Source organism: Camellia sinensis, chromosome 8 (assembly GCF_055761805.1).
Source record: "Camellia sinensis isolate YWXY chromosome 8, ASM5576180v1, whole genome shotgun sequence".
In the NCBI taxonomy this organism is placed as follows: Eukaryota; Viridiplantae; Streptophyta; class Magnoliopsida; order Ericales; family Theaceae; genus Camellia; species Camellia sinensis.
The window spans coordinates 145,400,759-145,411,003 of record NC_138968.1 but is presented as its reverse complement, the minus strand read 5'-3'; the positions used below and the strand labels follow the sequence as shown (position 1 = coordinate 145,411,003).

Genomic DNA, 10,245 nt, shown 5'->3' with positions numbered 1-10,245 from the left:
AGCCCAAGGAGGTGAGTTTACTCCGGCTCAAGAAGAGATAGTTGCTTCGGCCCAAGGAAGAGTAAAGCTACTCCGGTCCAGAGGCAACTCGGAGTTAGGCCGGTCTCAGAGTTAGTCCGGTCGTGACATACTCTGGTTAGGTTAGTCAGAACTTGTTACTTGGAAGTTTGATTTAAGCACACCAAGGTTGAACAGGGGCAGCCGAAGTAATGAGTTAGAGGAGAAGACCGAGCTAAGGATAGTTCAGCCTTCTCTGTGGCTCAGCATAGCCAGTGTTATTTCGGTCATGTGGTAGTTCGGCCATGGAGAAAACCATCCCACTTGGTTTAAGCAGTGGGGGAGGGTGTAAAAGGATAAGCATTATCCTTAGGAGAATGAATCCTAGGAGGACTCTGCATGGAGAAGTACAAGTCCTACTAGGATTGTGCCATGGGAAACTTATAAAAGCTCACAAGCATCACCTGGGAGGAGGTAATTGAACACAATCTTTCTGAGAACTTAGAGCTTTGTCTATTTGTCAAGTTTTTTGACTTAGGCATCGGAGAGGTTTCCGGCACACACCCGCCGGCTAGCTCTCGTTTGTGTTTTCAGGTGACAAAGCGACGTCGTACGGAGGAGCGTGGACTTGGTCAACAGGATTATACGAGGAGAATTATTTCCTCCCCGTACAAATACTACTAATAATAACAAATTTAGGATAGATTTTAACAGATCTCTTTTCATTTGAAGCATGGAAATGTATTTTTTTTTTTATTTCCAAATTATGTTGTATGTTAGTTAGATCATTAGTTGAGATGTTTTTTTTCCTTTCCCAAACCAAGTCAAGAATTGTCTAATTCACGTGAGAGTGAGCTTCAAATAGAGATTCCAAATCCAATGTTTAGTAATTACTCCTAAGCATACGAAATTCTTGATTGATTTTGAATGTCACGACACAACCAAATGATAGTTAAAAAATCTGTGAAAAGTTGCAACTTAAATTTTTTTCCAAATGAATCCAAACAATAGCTAAAAAATCTGTCAAAAGTTGCAACATAAATTTTTGCGAATGAATCCAAATGATATGTACCAGACTCAAAATTATAGTTTCAACACCTAACCTGAAGAATTCCTCTATGTCAATTTCTGGATCAAAATAGCATCGCGTGTTCTACATGCCTTGCCTGCACCATAAAATCGATGAAAATACAAAAATATTATTAGTTAGCTATTCATGTCTACAATTATGTAGTTGGGCTAGTCTGCAGATACCGAAAAACTTTACCAAGACATATTTAATCTTTTCCTGGAGTATTTGTAGATCAAAAATATAATACAAAACCATTAATGTCATGAGTATAACATATAGGCATAATTTTTATTTATTTATTTATTTATATTTTTTTTGTGTAAAAATCGATTTGGGGATGCGAAAGTGGAAGTATATATATCAATTTACGATTGGAAAAATCAAGGTTAAGTGATGTGCTTATGGTTTAAAAAATAATAAATTCCGGAGATGGTGGGCTAGTACCTTGTAGGGAAAAAAAAATAAAGAAAAGCCATAACTTTCAAGGATTTTTTTTTTTTTTATATTTTCCCAATGTAATCAAAGTATAATCTAAAATTTTGTGAAAAACATATTATATTCAAAACTCTCTACAGGGAGGAATGATTATCATTTTTCACACATATGACTCTCTCTTTCAGGTTTGGAGAACTAAAAATGAGAAAGCAAAGCTTGTGCATTTTTTTAACCTTTCTATGATATTGCAATTGGAAGGTTTTATATTTCTATTAATATCATAAAGCATTTAATGAGTAAAATACTTAGTTTTGACTCAACTGTGTTTAGTAATAAAACTTAGTATTAATAAACATTGAATATAAATCATAAATGTCAAAAATTTACCACTATAAAGTCTTAAAAAATTGATAGATTTCATAAGTATATAGATAACATAAATGAAAAGATAAAAAAGACAACCCTTGTAAGTTAAAAATATTATACTCACCAAGAAAAGTAAAAACCATCTAAAGAAATATATCAAGCACGATAATAGCACAAAAACTAAAATCATAGATAAGTATTACAACTCTAAACATTACCTTCACATCATGAGTATTTATTATAAATACCTACAAACTAATACGAATAAATTTAAAAACATATAAAAAGGTCGAACCAGAGAAACAACAATTAACATAACAGCATAATATGAATAGAATTTTTTGCTCCCTACAACCTTGCAGAAGAAAAAACAACGACGAGCATCTCTAGCCCTTACCCTTTACCCATATAAGATTGAATTCCAGAATAAATACAATATAAACCCTAAAGATATAAATATGAAGAAACCCTAATTTTATTAGGCAAAATCCCAAAAACAATCTACACAAATTTTTTTTTTTCTTTCTATTTTGAATTGCATCCTCTTTAGTCGATTTAGGTATAAAACATCCCCAAAAAAAAAGGTAAAATTAGGGTTTGGTCCTTGCAATTTTTTTTATAACTCACAAAAAAAAAATTAAAAAAAAATTAGATTTGTATGTATGAAAACCCTAACTTCTGAAAAACGAACCTGAACGATGGGAAAGGGGAGTGTGACAACTCTGGTCTTCCTGCTTCGTCTCCTTCGACTTCTTCTCTCTCTCTCTCTCTCCTCTCCGTCTTCTCCAAGGAACACAAGTGTTATTTGTGTCTTGTTGGTCTTGCTTTTAGGCTTTATAAGTAAAGGGGCAAAATAAAGAGATCGGTGAGAGGGCAGAGGTGGGAGGAAGGCGAAAGAGATCGGTGGTCGGTGAGAGGAGAGAGGAGGCGGTCGAACATCGTCATCGGTGGAGGGAGATCACCGTTGGAAAGAGCATAGAGGAGAGGAGAGGAGAGAGGGGAGGGGGGTTCTCTGAGACAGAGTGTTTATGGATCTTTTCATTTTCATAAAAAGCGAGCAAACAAATTTTGAAGGCAATTTTTCATCAATACCCTTGCATCCAAAGAAGAAAAGTTATAAAGCATAAGGCCAAAATTGACTTTTCAGTTATTCAGAAATTATGCTCATATTTGACTGAAACAACTGTTTACTTTGCATCCGTGCTTTATATATATTGTATAGATATATTAATTATATAATAAATAATAATAAATCTATAACATATATATAAAAAGAATGTATGAGTGGTGTAACGCATGGGGGTAACGTTGGGCTTCTTGGTGTAGCTTTGTTGCTTCTTTGGTTTGTAATGTAGATTTGGGTTGGCTACGTGGCTTCAACTTAGCCACACACATGACAGCAGAACAAAACAAATTCCATCATTCCTTCTACAAATTCCTGATTCCTTCATGCTTTCAATCTGCGAAGCAGTGGAAATTGATTTCTCCTAGAAGATTCATTTGTTCGGTGCACCGCTCGGATAACAATTGCTAGCATTCAAGCAATATCGCCTCTGCAACTACCAAAACTTCAGCTAATTTCTTTGCTTGCTCAACTGCTGGAAAGATTTCTAATGTGTTGCTAAAGAGAGTCGGTTAGTTGGTGCACAAAGCCAAGTCTATATATATATATATAGAGAGAGAGAGAGAGATATGTGTGTATACTCTTTGTTCTGTTTCGCTTCTTGTCTTGGTTCAACTTCTTTGTTTCTCGGTTCATAGATTACTGCCCCAAATCCACAATCTGGTATGTAATTTAGAACTTTTGTACTCCTTTTCCTGCTATATATGAATATATTGACATTTGATTTGCCTGTCTCTGTTTTCATGGGTACTGTTAGTCCATAGACAAATGAGGCACACCACCTGCTTGACAAAATGCCTAAACTCTAAATAAACAAGTAAATGTATCAAAACATATCCAGACCTTTAAACCAATAATATACAATTGAAATTTAAAACTAAGAAATAAACCTATATAAGGTTTTCATTACAATATTTAGATTGCTCAGTTTGTGAATTTGTAGGATTGCCTAATTCATCCCATTTATTATTAATTGGTCAATAATATATTGGTGCTCCTAGAAAGACTTGGGGCTTGTTTGGTTTGTATTTGAGAAACATGTTTTGAGATAAAAAGTACGAAAATTTGTTTGATTTGGTTTTTTTTTAAAAGATGTTTTGAAAAATTATTTTGAGAGAGAGTTTTGGAAAAAGTAATCGATTTGATGTGTATGAGAGAGAGATTTGTTTGGAAAACTTGTAAACTAAACAAGTTTTGGAAAAAAAATTTGAAAAAATTTGTTTGGTTTGATTACTTTTGAAAACTTATTTGTAGAGAATTTTTCTCCAAATTTTTTGAAAAACACAAACCAAACAAGGCCTTGAAGTTTGAACTCTTATTATAGTCTTAGACATACAATGATACAAGAGATTTTGTTAATTATGTTATTCTTTATCAAAAACTTTCGTTCATTCATTGTGATAAACAAATTTCACCTTTTGAAATCAATAATATAATGTTTAAAATCTAAAGTACTTCAAAGCAGATGATATCCCATGAGACATTTAATATCTGTTAAAGAATGAAGTTCAATAAACCTATCCACTGTGCAATTTTGATTATTGCATGATTTTATTCTTATTTGTGGCAATATGCTGAGAAAATTTAGGGAAGTAGAAGGTATTATTTATTTGGTTCTTAAGAAAAGCTTCCTAACAGCCATTTGAATTAACGAGTTTGGTGAGAAAAGAAAAGAAATAGAGAGAAAGAGATTCTTTATTTGGATGATCAAGGAGATCAGAAAAGGAGAGAAATTGTGAGAAATAGAACACTCTTAAAACTTGTGTTTTGTTTTTCACTATAATTGGTGAGGGAAGGTGCTGTATAAAATCAAAATACCTAAATTTTAAATAGGTGTGGTTTTTTATTTGTTCATTCAAGCACAATGGTGAGTGACCCCAATTTTTTATCAAATGGTTTGTTATATTTCTTTCTCACTATTTGACACCTAAGAAACTAAATGCACTATTTTTGTTGGACTTGGTTTCTTTACTGTAATTGGTGAACTTTTTCATGATTTGGTTAGCTAGATAGAATATAAAAGTTTAAGCCTATCTTGTAATTGTTTGCTAATGAAATGTAATGTTGAACTTGTTCATATTGTGGTTATTTAGTTTGTTATATTTCTTTTTCACTATCTGACACCTAAAAAACTAAATGCACAATTTTTGTTTGATCTGGTTTCTTTACTGTAATTGGTGAACTTTTTCATGATTTGGTTAGCTATATAGAATATACAAGTTTGAGCCTATCTTGTAATTGTTTGCTAATGAAATGTAATGTTGAACTTGTTCATATTGTGGTTAGCTAAATAACACCTTTAAGCTTCTACTTTATGTTTGATTCCCAAGGAAATGAAAGAAAACAAAAAAAAATTAAAAAGACTTGATTGTTAGTTTTGTTTTTGAATGTGTAAATTAATCAAATCTGAAATGAAAATTAGTAGCCTTTGCTAAATAGAGCTTAAAACAAAGCATTTGACTTAGTTCAACTGGTTTATTTTATTTAAATTGAACCTACTAGAAATTGAAGTTTCAATTTTTTGGCTACTAATAAGTGGGCTATGTGATTTGTTGTGTGATTTTCTAATTTGGTTTATTTTGGTTGACAGCGAGACATACTGTCTGGTCCTTTGGGATCAGGCGTAAAGAGAAGATTGCTTGCTATGTCATAGTTAGAGGTAAGAAGGCAATGCAACTTCTGGAGAGTGGATTGAAGGTAAAGGAATATAAGTTGCTGTGAAGGAACTTCGGTGAAACTGGCTATTTTGGCTTTGGTATTCAGGAGCACATTGATCTCAGAATTAAGTAAGCGGATATATTTATATGACTTCATTTTCTTTGTATAAAGCAATATTTGTTTTAGTAGTTCTCTACATATAATAAGCATTTAAACATAGTTATCTCGTTATGTAGAGTTGTTGGTAGTTATATCTGAGATTCTGAGCATGTAGTATTTGGATTGATTTGTTGTACAAGGTGATGGTGCCAGACTAATAGATGGGCTTGACAAGGACTTACAGTCTAACTATTCTTGACCATACAACTTATGGCATATATTACTTTCTTTTCACTTGACTATATATTCCACGATTATTCTTATGCAAGATATTGGAAAGATACCATCATACAAAGTTCATTATCATGGTTTTCTCATTATCTGATTTGCCAGTTCATAGTTTCATATTGAATTGTTGAAGAATGAAGGCTTTAGTGAAGTTATAAATGATTAGATCATGTGGGTAGTTTGTGTTCCATACCATGTTGTACATGTACTCTTGCATTGATTTGGTTTCATATTGGTGCACTAATGAGATATCTTGTTTATACTTTGGGATTTATTTGGTAGAGCTATGGCATATATGATTTAGAATACGAATTTAATCACTCCTAAGTATTTGGATTTGGACTGCTCTATAGGGAATTGGTTTTCTTTTAGCCAATGTTTGGATCAACGATTTGAAAAGGGTATTTGTTGAGGGAAAGGAAAAGAAAGGGAAAATTGAAAAAAAGAAAAGAAAAGAGAGCTTAAATCAGGTTTCTTCTTTGTCTCCACAAATCTCTACTCAAATCCTTGTTCCAAATAAGATCAAGATTGGGAAAGCAAAATATTGGAGAGTACAATTTTAGTTTTTTTAGTCAATTACTTAAAAGGGCAAAACGGGTGTTTTAGAAAGAAAAAAAAAATGCAGACTAAAAAATTAGAGGGCTTCCCTAATTGAAGCTCACTAACATAATCATATATATATATATATATATTCAACCATTACTTGCAATAAAACCTCGTCTATGCTAAACAATGCAAGATAAATTCAATCTATGAGAGCCTTTGTTGTAAGTTGGAGCTGTAATGCTTGGTCAGGTATAAGAATTTGGTAATCTATTCCCGAATCTCCATAAATAAGAGAGTAAGATGATTTGGGTATTTGAGGCACTTGGAAGGATGTTTTAATGCTTCTTGCTTACAGTTCAATATTTTGCTCTATTAAATATTGAATTGGTTTCTTGTAGCGTCAATCTCAAGATCACACAGATGTTAACTTTGTGAATCTCTTTTCACATTAAATATTGAATGGGATTCTTTGGGTTCTTATGTGTTTTCACGGCCCTTTTGAGACCTCAAATTGGGTTCTTTGGGTTCCTGTGCTTAACCAAGACTGGTTTAGTTCTTTTTTAATGTGAGTTGCATTTGATAATTCACATTTCCACTGGTCAATTTATTATTCCTATCATTTCACTTTTGAAAAACCAGTGTTGATGCTATGTATTGCAGTCCACCTCTGTTACAGATGTTTTGATTGGTTAAGATTTCAAAAAAAAAAAAAAAAAAATGCCTGTTATGAAATGCAATGTTTTTCCAGCCTTTATCTATTTATGTAATGAATAACATATTAGCTTTTTTTGAAAGGTTAGTCAAAAACGTTTTTATTTTTTATTTTTGCTAAATAAGAGTTATATTTAATATTTAGAGTTTGGATTTATTAATATTTAGATGGTCTATAAGTTGATATTTGAGAGTTGAGGGTTTCAATAAGTTCTTGTTTTAAAAAATTTGAACAATTGACAGATGGATTCTCAATAGCTTCATCTTGGGAGAGGATGAGACAAATTGTGGAAGATGTAATTTTTTCGTACAACTATCAATATTACATCAAAAGGAGAATAGTTGAAGGGACTACAATAAGAATGGAGGACCAAAATGTCACAGATTAGGATAATGATGCTCTTCTTTAGACTAGGAAATGAGTAGCTTTAGTGTTTTGATTTTTAGGAACTTCTTTTTCTTTCTTGATAAGTAAAACTTTTAAGAATATTTTATTTAAAATTTTTAAGAACAAATTTTTGGTTAGGTGGAATTAAGAAATATTTTTTGTGACAAAGGAGTTATGTTTCTTACTATATAAAGGGAAAAAGTGCATATATTTTGTAATTGGAGTTTTTTAGAAAAAAGATTGTGGTGGGACCAAAATTCTGTATTTCACGAAGCATGATTGGGTGAGAAACTCAAACATATAGCATTTTGTAAGCGCACTTGTGCTACTGTAAAGCTATTAGAAGTAGTGCCTAAAAAATGTGATTTTGGTAGCTATTAATAGTAGTGCCTAAAGAATGTGATTTTGGTTGTTTGGAAGTACCATGAAAGGATGACTTAGCATTTCTTGTGTTGGAGTAGCAGTTGTGATGTTTGGTTAGAGTTAGAGTAGTGGTTACAATCTATGGGCACTAATAACAGTTGATGTAATGGTGGAAGGGTCGCAATGGTAGGGTTGATGGTGGCACACTGGTGTTGAAGAGTTGGTTGTTGAAGAGTTGGTTGCCTTGATTCTTGAAAGGAACATTTGGGAGTGTTTTTTGCAATTCTATAGACATAGTGGAAGGTAACAAATGACTTAATTTTTAATACGAAGGAAACTAAATGGGAGGTGATTATAATTATGTGATTGTTTTGTATTGGAGATGTGCAGTATAGTTCTTGTTTTGAATTGATCGTATTTCTCTCCCCAGTTTGTACTCATCTTATTAATAAATTTTTTGTTGGTAAAAGAAAAAAAATTTAAAAATAAAGAAAAAGAACTTGTCTTGTATATATAGAAATTTCTTAAATAAGTATTATAACTGTGACGTGACTCCACACGCGTAGCGCGGGGTCCAACTAGTAAAAAATAAAAAGAAAGAAAGGAAAGAGACGGTAGTGGTGGTGTCACCCACCATACCACTAACTAATATATATACATATATTAATTAATTAATTTATATACTATTTCATTGTTTTGTTTTTGCAGGTGATGGACTTGGTTATAAAAAGCCATGAAGAGGAGAAAGGAGTTCAGGGAGGAGCAGAGCTTGCAGGAAAGCTCCAGCTCCAAGTGAGAGTGTGTATTTTTTTTTTTTTTTTTTGTAAATATTAGAATGAGTGTTAGGAAATAATTTCATTTTTTAGGGTAGAGATGAAACTCTGACTAAATAATTAGGGTGAGTTGCTGTTGACTTATTTTTTTTACGAAGGAAAATATCATATGCGAGCATGTCAGTAAGAATTGAAAAATCCTTACAGATTAAATTCAAGCCAATTATCAAGCGATTGTGTTGACGGTTCTTTTGCCTTAATGAAGAGGACTTCAAAATTGTCAAGTGTAAAGAAAAGAAAAATTAAAAGAAGAAGGAGGGAGATAGAGAAAGATGATTGAGTGAACAATCAAACTAACCATTAATTTATCTCTACTCCTATGTTTCGAAAAAGAAGTGTATAAAATAAAGTGCAGAGAACTTACCTCTGCTCCTATGCTTTGAAAATGAAGTGCATAAAATAAAGTGCAGAAAATCAAGTGTAGGAAATATAAATGATAAGAAAAATATAAATCAATTGTCTTTGATTTGAATTCTGGATCTTTTTACAATGTGCCATTGATGGCTATTTATAGAGGAAAAAATACAGCAATAACTACTTAGTAACTACCCATATCTCCCATCTTCATCCTTGTCTTTCCATGTGTTCTTCCACTCATCCACTTTGTCCTTCATATTCTCCATCATCTCTATAACTTTTTTTAGCTTCCAAATGAATAAGAGGATACCATGTGTCTTGAAAATAATAGCAATAATAATGCTACTAATAATAAGAATAAGAATAAGAATATTTTATTGTGCCAACATTACCCCCTACGGCCTTTAAAAATGATGTTTACTTGAATTTTTGAAGGGCCGAACCAAGCACACATACTGTCATTTTTGTGCCTTAAAAAAAAAGCAATTAGCCATCAATTTGAAAAGATAAGCCATTCTCAACCACTGATTTAAATGCATACGCTTTTCCTAGCCAAGTTCACCATTTCAAATGGCTAAGTTGTTCTTTAATGCATCAAACTCATCAAAACAATGCTTAAAGATGATTGTTTTATTGGCCATTTCCTCAAAATTAAATTTTGATATAAACCACAAATTCAAAAAGGATTTTGAACACCAAGAACCATAGTACAAGATGGCCTTAAAAATTCAAATAACTTGATATTTTGAATAATTTCAAAAAATTCAGATTCATGAGCATTAAATTGTTCATCATTCTTAGCCATGTTTGGCTTGAGAATATGCTCTTTGGCCAAATAACTTTCATTATTTATTGACAAATGGGGTTGTTTTTCTATTTTATCTATTGATGGATTATGAAAATCCTCCATGTGAGTTTTATCATTTCTCTGTCTAATGGATTGTTCCATTTTAGCCATTAATGGCTTATGAAAATCTTTCATAGACATTTTATATTCATGGTTTGACTC

The 10,245-nt window shown here is 32.2% G+C and overlaps 1 long non-coding RNA gene across 1 annotated transcript; it reads left to right on the top strand.

The window, feature by feature from the left end:
- Positions 1–3,167: 3,167 nt before the first annotated feature.
- On the top strand, positions 3,168–9,049 carry LOC114262235 (uncharacterized). Its single transcript, XR_003629296.2, has 3 exons — positions 3,168–3,656; positions 5,584–5,779; positions 8,755–9,049. It is a non-coding gene; the product is annotated as an uncharacterized LOC114262235 (long non-coding RNA).
- The last annotated feature ends 1,196 nt before the right edge of the window (positions 9,050–10,245 follow it).